Raw genomic sequence first — 18,650 nt, 5'->3', positions numbered from 1 at the left:
ACATCGATGGAGGTGGCAAATGACAGTGCGCAACAATGCAAAGAAAACAATACCGATGCTATATGCGATGTCATCAAAAACAGAAAATCTAGATATGTGGACGATAAAAAAACATGGTGCTCGAAGATCAATAGATGATCAAAACATGGGTTAATTATCCAAACGGAACTGAAAATTAGATATAACACAGAAATTGTAATGGAAAAAAAAAGGGGATCAAAATGTAAACAGGATGTAAAACTGGAATCATAATACATGGAACCATCGAAACTTAATATAAGAAAGAGGGAAAAAAAATGACAACAGAACTAAAATAGCAAAAAACAAATGTTGGAATTAAGCCATTCCATTGCTATTGCACATGGGTGGGTTGACGTTGCACAGGCAACTCAACGCCACCGGTGATGCTTTAACGGGGCAAAACGAAAACAACACAAAGAAAATCGAGAAAAAAAAGAATGAAACAGAGAAGGGATTCTTACCTTGTTATCGCAGAGATCCTAAAGGAGGGAATTTAGTGTTCTTTCAACGAAAGCAAAGAGGAAGCTTGCTGATTCCTCTTGCTCTGCTAGGACTTCAGAACTTGAAGGAGAGGCTAATGAACTGATCGATGCGCTTCCCAGCTCCCTTTTGCTTCTTGATATCTTTTTATGCAAAGAGAGGCAAAAAACCTGATGATGCTAACCATCGATGCCCTTCTCGTTTCTTGTTGCTTTGCTTATATAGAGAAGGAAGAAGCATCCAGAAAGGGGGAGGTTGTTGGCGATCGAATGGCTGAGGAAGGGAGAAGACGGTTGAAGATCGGTGGTGGAGATGAAGGGGGGTGATCGATGCTTCCAGAGGGAGTTAGTTGGTGATCGAGGGTTGAGGCCAGAGGGGCTCAACCGATCATTGACAGGCGATCGCGGAAGATGAAGCCGAGAGAGAGAGAGAGAGAGAGTAATGGAAGAAACTGTTGCAAGGGGCTCCTTCAAAAAATTTCAGAAAAGAGGCTCTCTTAAAAGAAATTCTCAGAAAAGGTTTTATACGAAACAATTTTCGTAAAAAGTGGCCTCTAAAGTATTTCTTTGTATTTTTCCTTGTGTTTTTCTATTTTTTTTTTGTCATTTTCTTCGTATTTTCTACATTTTTTTTTGTTATTTTGGAATAAAGTTCTAGAATCTAGGCAAAACAAGGGATTTTACAACTATTTTTGTATTTTTGAGAAATATTTACAAAGAGAAGAATTTTTTGAGAAAAACTTTTGAAATTTTCTCAGACAATGGGTTTGGATCCGGATTTTGAGGAGATATTCAAGTTTTGGAACTCGAATCGAGAAATATGAGACAGCGGATCCAAATGGATACCGGATGGATCGATCTGAGCCTGTCAAAATTTATTTTTTGTATTTTTGTAAATTTTGGTTTAAAATTTGGATAATGATGCTCAGATTTAGATTTTGATACTAGATCCGGATCCAAAATTGAGTCAGAAATAGAAAATAGACTTGATTCTCGCAAATCTGAGCAATAAACTAGAATTTTAAGTGAAAATGACTCAATTTACTCAGAAAATGAGGCCTAGGGGCAAAAAGGGAACATTTACAAAATTTTGAAAAAATTGGGGTGTTCACAAAGGTTTGTGTAACGAGCTTTCTTGCTCGAATAATATAGGTCATAGATATCGACTAGGACATAAAAGTGACTTTCTTCATTCACCTTTTTGACATGAGACTCAAACACTTTAACTTGTGTCTGCTCCCAGCTACTAGGGATCACAAAGACTTCCACTCTCCTTTTTGAAATGAAACTCAAACGCTTCAACTTGCGTCTGAGCCCAACTACTAAGGATTGTGAAATATATCCGAACAACCTAACGCATGCTTTTTTACACTTTTGAGCTCATTTTTGCGCTTTTGTTTATTTGCTTAGTTTTTCAAAAATAACACTGTGCATATTCATATTTGTGATTCAAAATAAACTTTAACATGTATCTATCATCATTTCTTTGAAATCCACATAAACAACCACAATTTCTAGATCCATGTCAGAAAAAAAAAAATTGGGGCTTAAAAATCCTCTAAAAATATTATATTTTGAATAACATTCATATAAGTTCAAACTCTTTCTTTAAAGGCCTACTTGTCATGAAAGATGTGTAAACATGTGCAAGTACGTAGACAAAAATATCAGGGTGTGCAAACTACACCCTCCCCCATGCTTGAATGATACTGTCCCAGTGGCACTCCCCCATGCTTATGTGAAACTAAGTGAATGCACATGAGACACTATAAATGAGAGAAAATAGTAGAAACAACCTGACATGAAATATGAATGCACATCCTACAACTGCAATGAATGTGATGTATACATGACATGACATGAGAACTCATGAACGAAAATAAAAACACAACCTAAGAAAATCTACAAATACTAAAGGCAAATCTAATAATATACAACATATGGGTTGCCTCCCATAAAGCGCAAAGTTTCACATCCCCAGCCAGACGGATCTCTGGAAAACCCTTTACTGTCCATAAGATCGATAGACATGAAGTCATGCTCAATCGAGCTCTCTGAGAAAAAGAGTGTCATCTGTGACACTGCGCACTGTGTTTCTGCCCAGTCTACCCCTAAAAGTGATATCATGATTCTCGACACTGGATGGTAGGAGGTTAGTCTCTTCATGGAAACTGCGATCAAAAGGAGAGTCAAGAACCGATCAACTATCAATGTAGGTATCATCAAGCAAGGGATGGATGTGATCCTGCTTGACTAGGTCAAGCATCTTGTGCATGTGCGCCTCTTGCTTGCTATAATCAATCGGTTGTCGTAAGGCCTGAGAAACAGGGGCTCGAGAAATATATGATGAAAATACGTGTTGCGGGCCTTGTCCCTTCTCCTGAGGCCTGGTGGAGGAGATCGACTGGCCAGTGGGTATAACAATGGGATCATCAGTCTATTCCTAATTGGGGTGACATACCTTCCCACTCCGAAGGGATATAACATAGTTGACCTACACATGATGTGAATGTGTGGGGTGCAAGCCAAATGACATGGGATACTTTTCCTTTAGGTTGACAACAGGCTGACTAGGTAGGCTCCCCTCGTTGCGCCCGCTCAAGGCCTCAATCAACTATATTATTTGAATATCTAGCTTGGCTATCAACTGCGTGTGGGAACAAAGAGTGGTATTAATATCAGAAAAGGCATCTAACATCTTCTTCTGAAACGATGTGCTCGATGTGGGCTTCTAAAGAGAAGGCAGACTAAACTGGAGGTGGGTCTGTGGAAATATGAGACGTGAGTAACCTTGTGAAAAGTTACTTTGTTTATACTGTGTCTGGGAGGGCTAATGCGGTGAGTCAACATTGGGGTGGTTTCTTCATCACTGGTTATATGTAGGTGCAAAAGGATTGTGCACGGGTCTAGCAAAACCTTGGGCAGCCTTAACCTGCTCCTGAACGAATTCAGGATATAGCGGTGCTGTCGAACACTCGAAAACAAAGTGTGGAGGGCTAGCGCATAGCTTGCACACTTTTCCTACTGGACTTTTTGAAGATGAACTGGCTAGAAATTGATCTAAGTTCCTAGTCAACAGGTCAACTTTGGTTTGCAATTCGCGCTCGGACCCTACTTCGGAAATCCAAACTTTCCTAGGACCATTAGGCACAGATGTGGTCCTATCGAGCCGTGAAGACAAGGCATGATGCATGACATTTTTACTCAAAGTCTCAAATAAAGTCCACGCCTCATCCTCACTCTTGAGCATGAATGTGCCCCCACACGACGCATCAACCATTTGTCTGTCCTTCTCGGTCAGGCCATCATAAAAATACTGCACCAATTGCCAACGGGGCACCTGGTGGTGGGGGCACTTGCGGAGAAAATCTTTCATCCTCTCCCAAGTATCATAGAATTGTTCTCCCTCAATCTGAGAAAAACTAGTTATGGCTTTATGAAACTAATTCATCTTATCAATTGGGAAGTACTTTTTGAGGAACTCGTGCTGCATTCCTTCCCAAGTGGTAATTTAAATCGTATCGAGAGACTTTAGCGAGTGCTTATGTAAACACCCCAAATTTTCAACCTCATTCGCAAACACCTGCTTCCTGCCACTGGGACCCACTCTCTACAGTCTTCAGGGAACCAGTCGGTCGACCTCTGAGCCAGGGCTGTTCATGGCCCAAATTTTATAATAAATTTCAATACTTCATCTTGTAATCAAGATTCAATTTTCGTTTTGGCTCAATTTCAGTTGTCAGTTCTCATTCTTAGATGAGAATCTCCAAATTTTTTGTCTCTGTCAGGGGTTCGAAATTTTAAGTCCCTCATCCAGGGTTTACATTTCATGTGTTGTTGCATGTCACATGTATTTGGCATATCACTTTATGGCATCGTATTGCATTGCATGTTATTACATCTCATTATCGAGATCCAACACTCCTGTTTTCAAAATATTTCAATCTAGATTCGATTTTAAAACTTTTTTTTCAAGATCAATTTCATAAAACCTAGGTTTTTGCATCAATATTTTCCATTTGTTGACCCCCAGGATCTTATTTTCTTCAAAAAAACAATCTGAATTTGTTTTAAAGCCAATTTTAACTGTTTTCAATCTTCAGGTGAGACTCATCTAGGTGGTGTCGCTTATGGACTCCTTCATTTATCAAAATTCTCAAAAATTTGAGAGTCATAGTTGGATTAGGACTCTGTCTTTTTATCTTTTTAAACCTTTTTCAAAACTCTATTTTAAATCAAAGGTGATCTCATCCCCTGCTCATTTCTGACATTTTAGCCAAAATCTTAGAGTCCTAGTTGGATCAGGAATCTTTTTTCAGAGTCCTAGTCAGATCAGGACTCTGTCTTTTACCACTCTTTTTACCTGCTTTTTAAGAAAACCTTCAAAATCTTTCATTTTAGCCCAAAATTCTAGAGTTTCAGTTGGATTAGGACTCTTTTTCAGAATCTCAGTCGGATCATGACTCTATATTTTACTGTCATTTCTATCTATTTTGATAAAACTTTTCAAATTCTTTTGTTTTGGTTCTAAAATTCAGAGTCTCAATTAGATTAGGACTCTTTTTCAAAGTTTCAGTCAGATTAGGACTCTATCTTTCATTGTTATTTTTAATTATTTTCAACCAAATCTTTCAAAATCTTTTGGAAGAAGTTAGAAACTCAAAACTTTAGTTGAACCAGGACTCTATTCAAAGAGTCCTAGTTGGATCAGAACTCTGGACCTGACCTCAATTTTGAGAGAATCTTTCAAAAATCCTTTCATGTATCTCTTCAGAAACCAAAATTGTTACACTTTTATCACAGAATTTCAAAATTCTAGGATTTTATCCCAGAGTCATAATTGAATCAGGACTCTATCCTGAATTCATTTTTAACTTCATTTTCACTGGTTTTCAAAAGTTCTTTTCAAAATCTCATCATTTGCTTTATAGAAAATAAAAAATTCTCAGAGTTCTAGTCAAATTAGGACTCTTTCTCAGAGTCCTAGTCAGATCAGGACTCTGAACCAGACTTCAATTTTCACCTTATTTTCATCTGTTTTTTAAAATCCTCTCGTTTGTTTTCTCAGGAAATCCAAAATTTTAAGAGTTCTGGTCAAATTAGGACTCTGTTCCCAGAGTCCCAGTTAGATCAGAACTCTATTTTGATTTCACTACTTGTTGCTATTTCATTGGTTTTCACAAATTCTTTCATCTGTTTTTCAGAAAAGACCCAAAAACTAGAGTTTCAGTCCGATCAGGACTTTATTTTGAATCTTGTTTTTACTTCCATTTCCATTTTCTCCATTTTGTTTTTCAAAAATTAGTCTATTTTATAGAGTTCCAGTTGATTCAGGACTCTATTTCAGAGTTTCGGTTGAGTTAGGACTCTAACCCTGACTGTATTTTCTGGCGTATTTTCACCAGTTCTGATAAAATCTTTCAAAAACTCCTTCATTTGCCTTTCAAAAACCTAAATCTTAGAGTCCTAATTGGTTTGGGACTCTGGTCCAGAGTTTCAGTTCGCTTAGAACTCTATTTTCAAAACCTTTGAATTTCATCCGTTGATTTTAACTCCTTTTTCAAAGCCATTTTCAGTCTTTATTTCAAAATTTTCAAAACCTTGATGTGGGCCCCACTCACTTGGTGCAATATCTAGAGGATTTCTGACTCAGTTAGAATTCTGTGTGGTTTCAAAAACTTTCAATTTTTACTCTACTTTTAAACCTCTTTTGAAAAACCCCTTATTTTCAAGTTTTAAAATCATTTTTGAAAAGTTCAAGTGCCACTCGGGGTGGCGCCACATTTGCAGAAGTCAGGGTTAGACTAGGGTTAGTCAGTGTCCTAGTTAGATTAGGGGTTTAGAAGAGTCAAAATCTATTTTGAAAATCCATTTTTATTTAGGTTTTTAATCATTGGTTTTTAAAAGTTTTAAATTGAAGTTTTAAAAATCCAATGTGGGCCCACACAAAGAGGCGCCACATTTGGACCTTTTAGGGTTTCATTAGGAGTCATATTAGGTAGTTAGGGATAGGGGTAGGATAGTAATCTCCCATAGAAATCGCCCCCCCATTTGACCTATCTCTTGAGAGTTCTAAAAACATTAGAATTCTTCCTAATTAGAGCTTTTAAAATTTTCTATTTAAAGAGGGCCCAAGGGGGGTCGAACCCTATTCCTCTCTCATCCTCTTCTTGGAGCTTCTCTCTCCTCCCAGCTTCTTCCCCCATTGCTGCAACATCCAAGGTATGATTCTCTCCCTCCTTTTATTATTTTTTTAGTTTTTCTTTATTTTATTTCATATTCTAGCCATTGCCGCCCATTTGATGTCGGATTCAACCATGATTTTCATTCAAGAACCCCAAAATCGGTTCAAGAAGATGATCTAACCCTATTTGGTGATGTTTTCCAGGATTCTAATCCATTGGAATCATTTAGAATATCGATTTTTATGTTCTTAACCAATGAAAGGTGAGATTTGCCTGTTAAATAGGCTAAATCCATCTTTTTAAAGTGCAAATCAAATTCAACCATGGATTTTCTGTATTTTTTTTGTCATATTAGTGTTTATTTCACATGTTTTATCATCTATTTCAATTTTTTTATGCTGTTTATATGTTTTTTTATCATATTTAAATCATATTTTTTAGTATTTTAATGGAGAGTTGTATGTTTTGATTCTAAGTTTGTAGAAATCATGTTATTTCGTGCTTAAATGTCCGTTTAAAAATTCTGATTTTTTTATGGTTGGCCCAAGAATTTGTCAGTAACTCCCTGTAAAAACATTAGAGGTTTTTGGGTTCGGGAACTCTGTCAGAAAAATACAAAGTTGAACCGTGATTCCTGTTCCTTAAAATCATGGTTGAAATTCAGGTATAACTTGCAGATGCGATATTTATGTCATACAAGATCCGATTCATGATCCGTAAATTACAGTATCTTCATATTGGTGTCTATTATTTTCTGTAATTTTATTATATTTTTGTCTCTATCTTCTATTTGTCCTCTATCAAAAAGTAATATCTACTTCTCAGAACTTGTTATGCTTCTTTTAAACCTTAAGATGACTTGTGTCAATTGTATCTCCATAACCAGAGATCTGATTGACAATCTATAAAAAATGAAAATTCTTATCTAAGTATATACTATTCAATTATGAAATTTCAAAATTTTTGAATAAATTTTCTATTTTTCTCTGCACCCGAAACCAGAAGCACCTGTTTTAGTATATCTTATATTCATTAAATTCAAGCATAGATTGCCAGAACGATATCTCCCTAACTGGAGATGATTTTTCTGATCTGTAAAAAAGAAAATCTATGTTTTTTGTTCAATAGTTCTTTGTAAAATTTTATAAATTTTCATAGACAGTAGACCCATGATTCGGGTCTGACACTATGATAGGTATATGCCCGCGGGTAAAAATAGCATATTTTAGGGTTTTTATGCAAATTTTGAATTGAAATAATGTCAAAAATAATTTTTTATGATTCATCTTTAGTTTTAGGATTATCAGCAATGCAGGTATTGATTTTTATTAATTTTGGAATTCATTTGATGCTCGAATTGATTATATTGCAAAATAGGATGCCCGCAGGATCCCGAAACACTGGCAAAATCATGTTTTTCATGATTATTTTTATTTTCTTCATAAAAGTTCTTGTTTTAGGGTTTGTTCATATTTAGAATCATGCTAGGATACTGCATATTCAATTTAGTTTTGATTTGAGTCTTTTTGAGCCCTAAATCTAAAGTTTTACCAAAATATTTTCTGAAAAAAACTGATTTCAAGGCCATAGTCTTGTTTTCAAAGGTATTTTTGTCAATTTTCCCCAAATTCTAAATTTAAAATTTCAAAGTTATTTATCTTTATTATTTCTTCAATTTTATTTCATGTTTTATTATGTTTATCTCAGGAAAACATGGAAAAAGGCTTATATCTAGATAAATCTAGTAATTTCTAGATATTACTAGATACATCTAGAAAAGCCAACATATCTTCACTAACGAGCTTTCTAGTTTTGCAGGGATGCTCAAGGCTATATTCTCCTTTATTTTTCTTTATTTAAATTCAATTAATGATGTAAATTGTAAATAAATTTGAAATAAGAATTTAAATTCCTGCTTAGAATTAGGGTTTGCATTGCATATAGTTTAAATTTTACTATATAACTGTTATGTTTGTCATTCATACACATATTTTAATTTCACCATGGTCTACATGAATGGCACATGCACTAGCTTCTATGGTGTTGGTAAACTCGATCAAGTTTGTATTTATAGTCATAGTCAGAATACGAACGAAATTCAGATTTACCATCTTCTTTTAAGCTACAATCTGCCTACACTCTTAGGCTATCTTAAAAAACCATTGCATATTTCAATCTTTTATAAATGTTTTTCTCCTTTTAGAATCAAATGAGATATATTCAATCCATATATGTGGCCATAGTCAGAGATATGAGGCAAATTTATTTCATCTAAGTTCTATAAGGCACAAAAAATTCTTTTATTAATGATTTCTCAAAATTTCTTCAGAAAATATCTTTGATAAATCGCATTCATGCATCATCTAGGTTTAGATTGCATCATGAACATATTTCACAGGGCCACACGCCCATCCTTTTGATGTATTTTCCAAATTCCATCTCATAAATTCAATTTTCTCAAATTTGCCCTGATTTCCCTCAAAATCGATTTTCTCAAAAACCCCTTCTGGTTTTTCAAGGATATTTCAAGTATTTCTCAAGTTCAAAATCACGATTTTCCAAGTTATATTTTTAATTTCATAGTTCAAATTCAGAGAAATCAACTTTCTCTAAGTCATTTTGAGTTTTATCAGAAATCGATTTCTTCAAAAAACAATCTTCTTTTTCTTCAGAAATATTCTCTCAACAAGGCTCATGATTTTCAAAGTGTTATCTTTTCCAAGGATTTCTTAAGTATTTCAAATCTTTAAGGCAAACATCATGTTTTCAAACCTACATTTTCAGAAATTCATAGCACATGTCTTATTCTTTGTGCATTTAGGAAATAGAACATGATTTAAACAAATTGAGCAAAGCAAAGCACCAGATTGATCCTTGGTTCAATTACCCCTGGTAAAGGTGCCAAGAACGGTTAAACCTCATACCGACAAGCGAGTCTCATTCTTCAGAATTATCCCGCATTTTAAAACGAATGTGAGTTATTTTCAAAAACTTTTTCAAAGGTCAGTTTGACTTGCAAAAGTAAAATTTTACAATAAAAACAACTTGGCTTTATCTTTGAGGGAGAACGGGAATAACTTCAACCTCGATGCATTATCCCCAAAATTGTTGATCCGCACTATGGAGCAGATCTCAATAAACTTATCGAGATGACGGTAGGGGTCTTTGTTGCTAAGGCCGTAAAAAGATGGTAACATTTGAATGATGCTGACCTTTATTTCAAAATAGTTTGCTTCTACATCAGGTCTCATGATGCAGGAGGCGGAAGTGTACTAATTTAGCATAAAATACTCCCTAAGAGGATGAATCAAAGAATGATCATCGGCCATGGCGATGGGATGATGGGCTCTCCTAACGAGAGACTCAGGATCCTCAATATGCTCAACAAGCTTGGGGTCAAGCGATCATCACCCTTGTATGCACCAACAGAGTAAACCGATGCAGCAAATATCCTAATGCACTAAGCGGCCAAACCACAAAGCGAGTAAAACAAAAAGCAATAATGAAAAGCTAAAAATAAACACAACACCACACACTTGCACTCAGCAAGGAATTTGCGAAAAGCAAACTATGAGCAAGGTACCAATCGTGTGCAGTCACCTCTAAGGGTATCCTAATAGGTGGGTTGTGCAGGAAAAGTAAATTAGTCTCTACATTATGCAAACATGTGGTTCTGATCCTAAGTACGAAAAGCAAACTAAGCAATCCTAATTAATCAACAAGAATGTAAACTAAACAATCCTAATTAATGAACTGAATTAAACTAGCAACCTAAAATATGAGAACAAACAAAGGCAATAAAGTGAATACTCATATTTCACCATTCCCCAGCAACGGTGCCAAAATTTGATGTCGATTTTGGAAAATGATTTTAGAAATGATATTTTTATGTAAAAACAGCGTGAAAGCTAGACATAAAAAATAAAACTGCCTCGCACGAGTGGTGGAGTCTGGGTCGATCTTAAAGAACGGAGGATACTTTGTATTCAAACACGCAACTGAACTATGCTTTATTGCCAAAAATAGAAAGGTATGAGAAAATAAACTACTTATCTATTACATTAATATTACCCTACGCAGAGGGTTTAAATTGGTTTTATTACAACCCAAGAATTAAATGAAATTCAAATTCCTAATTCTAAACAAAAAGCAAAAGTGTCTTCTAGGCTCGCGCCTCATGTCGCTTGTCGGATGCACGCCACCATGTATCTCGCTCGCTTACTTTCACTCCACGCTTTCTTGCAAAACACGAACACACCAAGCAGAAAGACGAAACAACTAGCACTATGCTAAAAATATAAATGCGAAATGAAAAATGAAAAATATGTAAAGTACATGCAACCATAAAATATGCTAAATAAAAATGCAAATAAAATTATGAAACCTAAAATGCAATGATATGAACACGTAAATGACAAAACAAAATGTGAAATGACATGTCGTTAAAATAAAATGCCTAAAATGCGATGTCGTGAAAATAAAAATAGCTAAAATGCGATGTAGCCATGAAAAATCAAAATCAGGTGCAGTGAAGCATGAAAACAAACCACAACCATGAAGTGGATGTGAAATGGGATTTTAATGCAGAGATTGAAGTTGCCGTGAAGATGCAGCTCAGGTGTCGAAAATAAGGCTTAGGTGCCGTGAAGTGGCTTTCATGGCAAAAGGGAAGGTCCAACAAATCTGGTGGATCAGATTTGCTTTCACGGCATAGCTTCTGGTAGATGCAGAGGAATTTTGGATAAGGTGCCGTGAAGATGCATTTCACGGTGGCTCAGGAATGAGGACAATGCCGGAGGGATGGACTTCCAGCAAAGTAGAGGAGATGATTTCAGAACAGCAGATCAAATCTGCTTTGCCGGTGAACAGGAAATGTCAGTGGTTCAGAGAAGTTTAGGCTGATCTAACGACTCCGACAGATGATTTCGGCAGCTCAATGCAAATTCGGCAGACAAAATGCCTTTGAGGTGCTTTCATGGTAGGTGATCTCACCGTGAAATCAGAGGATTTCATGGTGAATTTTGGCAGATCAAGATGGATTAATGCAGATGCAATTTGATGCTATGCGATGATGCAAATGCTATTGAATCAACACAATGAAGATTTATGTTGAAATGCAATGAAACCAAATCACATAGACAATGATCTACAATACAAGCAAATAAAGGAAACTGAAATTGCGAAATGCGGTATGCAGGAAACCGAAAAAAAAAATATGCAAATGAATGAAGGAAATGCAAAAAAAAATATGCAAATGAATGAAGGAAATGCAATTATGGATCTATGATGCTTAAACGAATTGAAAAAAAATATGAATCAACAAAAACAAACAACAAACACAAAATACATGAATCGAGATTGAATGAGAAGGGAAGAAGAAGAGAGAACAAGAAGAGGAAGAAGAACTTACCACAATTCGGATTTGGTGGAGGGGAGAATGGTCGCTCCTTTGTCGTCGTTGATCCCGTTGAGAGAGTCTGCCGGTAAAAGAGAGGTTGAGAGAAAGAGGAGGGGGAAAGAAAGGGCAAGAAGAACCAGTGGAGAGAGGGGTTGGGAAGAAGAGGGGAAGAGATTGGCAATGGAGGACAACCCCTCTCAAGCCCCTACATAGGGTATTTAAATAGGAGGGGTTTTGTTCTAACTCCTATCAATTTCTATAAATTCCACAAAGGAGCTTAAAACAAAATGTTTTCTAAAAAAAACTCAAAATCTATATTTTTTTTATCTAAACTATTTAAACTTTCTAAACAAAATAATGCACCTTTATTTTTTTAAATCTAATTTGATTAAAAATCTAAATCCTAAAGAAAAATATGACTAACTAATTTCTACACAACCTAATTCTCAAAATTAACTTATAATTTTTGCTTTTTCCAAATTTTATCTTTTTTCGTGCATTTTCTCGAAACTAACACTAAACTTGGGATTTTAATGCAATTCCTTATTGGATCATGCATGAGTTAAATGATTTAAATGCGAAAATAAATGCATGATCAGCCTACCTTTGTTGTTCATGGCAATGGGCCACTCATGCACAACCCACGCGGACCGGGTGAGTGAGCAAAGGAACCGAGTAGATGCAAATTCTCCAAACGAAGCAAACTTCAAAAATGATCTTCCATACGATGTGGATATGCATGCTTACGAAAATGCAAATGGGTTTGCAAGACATGGGAGAGCACACACAAACTTTGTTAATCAAAATGAGTCAAATTTTCCAAGATCGATAAAGCTCCCTTTCCCTACATTCTCCGAAAAGAATCCCATAGAGTAGCTCTACAAGGCACAACAACTTTTCATAAGCCACAATGTGAGGTATGAGCACATGGTGAGATGTCCCATTATAAGCTTTGAGGGAGAAGGTTTTAGATGGTTCCGATGGTTCGATCAAAGGAATGGATATCCAACTTGGGATATTCTTGAACAAGAAATCATAAAAAGGTTTGGTCCTACTGTGATCGTTGCAAAATTTTTCTCTTTTCCCTTTCTTCCTTTTCCTTTTAAGGGAAAAAAGAAAGAGGAGAAGAGAAACCCTTCGCAAGGTCTCACTTGACCTTTTAGAAAAGATGTTTTGAAATTTACTCACCTCCGTTTTGAAATTTTAAGGAAAAATGGAGAGACGGGATTCACTCGTCGGTACAAGGTTCAACCGTTCCTGGCGCTTTTACCATGGGTAATTGAACCAAGGATTGAATTCATGCCTTTTGCTTTGCCTAAATTTGTCTCAGAGATTATTCTGAAATCCTAAATACACATGGAATCAGGCTTGTGATATGGCTTTTGAATTTTGAGAAATGTGTATGCTTTTCTTGGAAATGTTTTAGAAATTTGGATTTTTCCAAGTGATTTTGAAATAGGTTTAAAAATATCTTTTAGGAAATGGTTCAAAAATTGAACTTGATTTGAAAAAGATTGAAATTTGAATCCAAAAACTTGGGTTTAAAGTGATTTTTGAGATTGAAAAGGAAATTAGAAATTTGAAGTTCTGAAAGTTGAAACTGAAATCAAAAGTTGAAATATAAACTTGTGAAATTTCAGAGGTCAACATTTGGAATCTTAAATCTGAATTGAAAATGAATGTTTGAAGTTGAAAATGGATTTGGAAAAGAGTGATAAAAGACTGAATTCGGAACTTTGAAGTTGGAATTCCAAAGTGAATCTCAAACTTTGATTAAGAATTGAATTGGATATTTGAAATAAAAATTCAGAATTGAATTTGAGATGGAAGATAGAATTCAAAATTTGAATTTTTTGAAAAAGAAGTAAAGAAATGAATATTTAAAAATGAAATTCAAAGTCAAAATATGAAATTCAAAATCAAAATATGAAATTCAAAATTGTGAATTTCAGAAATAAGAATTAAAAATTAGAATTTTGATATAAGATTTAAAACTGAATGGAATTGAGAGATAAAAGGTAAATCTGCATTTGTAAAAGGGAAGTTAAAAAATGATTTTGAATCTTAGAAATGAAAACTGTATTTTTTAAAATTCATTTCAAAATCACTTGAAATTTTGAAAACGATTTAAGATAATTTGGAAAGATAGCAAATAATGATGCAAAATGATGAATGCATTGAAAGAATTTGTTTAAAATTGGAATTTTAAAAGCAAATTTCATTCTTTAATAGAATTGAAATGAGATTAAATTTTAATATATTCATGACTATGGTCACAAATATATTTTAATTTAATCTTCATTTAAATTCCAAGAAAGAATAAAATTATTTTTTTGTGCTTTTATAGAATTTAAGGCAAGATTAAATTTCAATATATTCATGACTATGGCCACAAATATATCTTGATTTAATCTTTACTTTTAATTTTGATAAAAGAGGAAAATGCATTTTTGAAAATATGATGTTTTTCATAAAGGACCTAAAGTGTAGGTCAGATTTTATTCCATAAAAGATAAAAATTGTAGGTATTGTTCACATTTTGACTATGGTCATAAATGTGAATAATTTACTTAGGGTTATTTACCTCTTATTACGATGGTGCACGTGTCATTCGGATTATCCCACAGTGCTTTTTGAAAAATAAGGTAAAATGAAATGCCACAAACAATTACGAGAATTTAAAATGCAACTATATGCTCATACATTCTAATCTAAATAGAAGAATAGAAATTCTCATTAATATGAAATCACTACAATTGAAATTCCTAATCTAGAAAAAGAAATCAAGGTCTTCCAAGCTTTCCCTGCAAATATGAGTTAGCACAAAGCAACAAAATGCAAGATATAGAAAAGAATTTGAAAATACCATGTTAAAACTAGCATGCATATGGTTATGCCTAAGCTATAATGGAAACACATATGCTAATAAAGATGCAATGCCTAATGCATGAATGAAATGCATATGCATTTGCCTAAGTGCAATGCTTATGCTAATGAAGAATTGCACATGCATTTGCCTAAGTACAATGCCTATGCTAATGAAGAAATGCATATGCATCTACCAAGTATGGTCCTCATGCTAATGAAGGAATGCACATGCATCTACCTAAGTATGATGCTTATGCTAATGAAAGGATGCGTATTCATCTACCTAAGTATAATGTTTATGCTAAATGAAGAAATGTATATGATATGATGAAATGGAATAGAAAATGTATATGATATGCTAGATTTAAAAATGCACATAATATATGTAAGTTAGAAATGCCTATGATATATGCGAAATGAGAAATGCATATGATATGCATAAGAAGCTGCAGCAGCTCATGGGCTGCCTTGAATGTACATGACATGGAGATGCAACAACTCATAAGATGTTATGAATGCATATGAGGCTACAGCAGCTCATGGGCTGCTGTGAATGCACATGACATGGACATACAACAGCTCATGGGCTGCTATGAATGCATATGAGACTACAACATCTCATGGGCTGCTGTGGATGCACATGAAAAATGTAAAATGTATATGATATGTATAACTGCAGATGGACTAAATGCATATGCCGCATGAGATGTGATGCATAGGCTGGACTAAATGCATATGCAACTCATATGTAAATACCTAACTGGACTGAATGTCTATATAGAACTAATCTGCAAATGACTAACTAATATGCAAGTGATTTGAACTAAGTGTTAATGTGTAGATGTTAATCTATTATGGTGTGCAATGACTAATGCTAACATAGGTGATTAAACTAAGTGCTGAGTGATGTGCTTATATGTAGGTGAATGTTATATGCATCGAAATAATATGTAGGAAATGTATGTAAGTGACATTTTCATAGTGCACAGAATTAAGGATGAGGGTGAAGAAGAAGAAGGCCATTGTGCAGCAATATTGTCACTCAAGTCACATATAAAGCTAAAACCCTTGGAATGGTCAAATATAACATCAGTAAGTAAACTCCAAAAAAGGCAACCTTGTTGTCCAAATTCTTGCGGACTAAAATCTTTCAAGTCGATGTAACAGAGTTCATAAACATTAGTCATCATACCTGCTTTCTGTAACTGAGATCCAAAAATGCAGCACAGTTTAATGCTTGTCTGTTGGTGATTAATATTTGCTTCTGTAGGGATCAAACATAAGTATTTAAAGAGCTACAACAATAAGGATTTGGAAAAATCCCATTGCAGCATGTTTTGACAATTGAAGTAGGTTCTTTGAATTCTAATGGACAAACTTTGTTGACCAAAAAAAAAATCCTAAATGCAGTATTGGCAGCATCAATAGAGAGGTTCCTTGAAAGCCATGCATAAACAACCTATTTACAATCATTCAAGATATCCGTATCTGAGGTCCCCCCCCCCCCCAAGTATGTTGGTATTTGCAAGCAAGGTTGAACCACTCGAAGACAGATGAACTGCAGCATCAATGATAGCAGGTTGAAAAACAGGCCTACAACATTCCTTAAGCGGGTCAACCACACTGCAAGCATCTAGAAGTTCACTTGTATTAACAAATTTTTTTCAAATGTGGCTACATCCCTCACAGGATAAGAGTTGCCTGTAAGATTAGATGATTTGATAGAGCAAATAGCAGGAATGGTACTGTTTGCCCCTCTGCTAGCTAAAATGCTCATAATACCTGAGAAGCAATCATTAGTTGCATGATCTTTCAGGACCAACATGTCAGTGTCTATGTTGTAGTTTCCCTGGAAAATATGCAGTAAAGTACGGACCTGGGGGCAACAAATGACGTTACCAACAAGTGTTGCCAAAGGTGCAGAACAATCAGATGCAGTTCTGTCCAAACTATTTGAAATGGTGGAAAAGTTTACAAGGCACTTTCCTGTCAATATTGGATTGTATATGCTTGGGAAGGAAGGATACATTGGTGCTAATGGTTCAACATTATAGAGGTTCTGAGGGACCATTGCAGGTGAGATTTTCAATCGGACCAAGCGGGGCCATGGGTGGAACTGATGGCACCAGGTTGTAAGTAACATGTGAAGCAGAAGCAGCAGGAAGTTGGACTGCTATTCCATCCCGGAAACCAGATACCCAAAATACAAATAGAGACCATTTACAGAAGGAATCTTTTAGTTGAACTTCTGCCTTACATTGCCCCACAATGTGTCTCTCTCCTCTGAAATATCGACATCTGCCAAATTTTTAAGTAGCACTATAGAATCCATGGAGGACCAGCTCAGAGATTATCCACTCAAAGCGACGGGTTAACAGGAAGGAGGATGCATTGAAGATGATGAATGCAAAATTAGATGGATCAGATGAGATGATATATGCATAAATGGATATGGAAAATGCTGATGAAGTGCTGCAATGGAAATGCCAATGATGCAGAGGATGCAACAATGAGATGCGATGATGAAACATGATGCACAAAAATGAAGAATTAAAAATATGCAGAGAAAACAATAACAAAAGGGAAAATGTTGAATCTAAATGAGCGGTATAATGATATATAGCTGATGAAATAAAACTTTGACACAACTCTGAAGCTTATGCAACAGAGGATGCAGATGGATGAAGGGTCGATGAAATGCTGAGTTGCAGAGATGTAGAAATGAAAATTGGGTAATGCTAAAAGGCAAAACATGATATAGAATAAACCACAAGAAAGAAAGAAATTACAGATGAAATGATGCGATGTTGAATGAGCATGTCATAATGTTTAGCATTGATTGATGTAGATCGATTCATTTGAAATGATCAGGCATATACATTGCATCAAAAACACATGGATCTTTCAGAATGAAATATCAGCCTCGAATCAACGTTGATTGAAGCCGATATTTGCAATGTTGAACCACTTGATCGAAAAATGCGATAAATCCATAAGAGATATTATAATAAAATACCAATACGCAATGAAGGAAGAAAAATTTTAGAAAGAAAAATGTGCAATCAGAAGAAAAGAGAATGGAGGAGAGGGGAAGAAGAAAGAAAGAAGAGCGAACCAGGGAGAATAGGGAAGAACTCGGGTGGAGAAGGGAAAAGAGAGAATAGGGAGAGGAGGAGAGGAAGGGGAAAAGGGAGAATAGGAAGAGCCTGCGAGAACTCGATCAATGAGAGGGATGCTTGATGGATGGGAGATGCAAGAGATCGATGATCGATGGTCTCTGTTTTCGTCGCAAAATTTTTTCCTTCCCTACGAGAGAGAGGGGAAACGATCCTGCAAGTCAAACTTGACTAGAGTTTGAAAATTATTTTGAAATACTAGCCTCCGTTTTTGAAAATAGCGGGAAAAATTCAAAGAATGGGACTCGACCTGTCGGTACGAGGTTCGATCATTCCTGGCACCTTTACCAGGGATAATCGAACCAAGGACCAAATGTGTGCTTGACTTAGCTAAATTAACAAAATCGTGTTCTATCCTAAATGCACAGAGAATTCAGGCATGTGCTATGGAACTTCGCAAAATGCAAGTTGAAAAACAAGATGTATGCTTAGAAGATATTTTGAAGTTGGAAAATGTTTCTAAGGCAAATGATGGAAATCGATTTTTTGAGGAAACCCTGATGAAAGGATTTGAAAATCTTAA

The 18,650-nt window shown here is 35.4% G+C and overlaps 1 non-coding gene and 1 pseudogene across 1 annotated transcript; one reads left to right on the top strand and one right to left on the bottom strand.

The window, feature by feature from the left end:
• The window catches only part of LOC149840289 (putative GPI-anchored protein At1g61900), a 71,380-nt pseudogene that overhangs the window by 7,430 nt on the left and 45,300 nt on the right, over positions 1-18,650 (bottom strand).
• Positions 3,839-3,944, top strand: LOC149840290 (small nucleolar RNA R71). Its single transcript, XR_016431726.1, has one exon. It is a non-coding gene; the product is annotated as a small nucleolar RNA R71 (small nucleolar RNA).

Source organism: Nuphar pumila, chromosome 4 (genome assembly GCF_984573655.1).
Source record: "Nuphar pumila chromosome 4, dmNupPumi1.hap1.1, whole genome shotgun sequence".
Lineage (NCBI taxonomy): Eukaryota > Viridiplantae > Streptophyta > Magnoliopsida > Nymphaeales > Nymphaeaceae > Nuphar > Nuphar pumila.
This window is presented reverse-complemented; position numbering and strand designations above follow the sequence as displayed.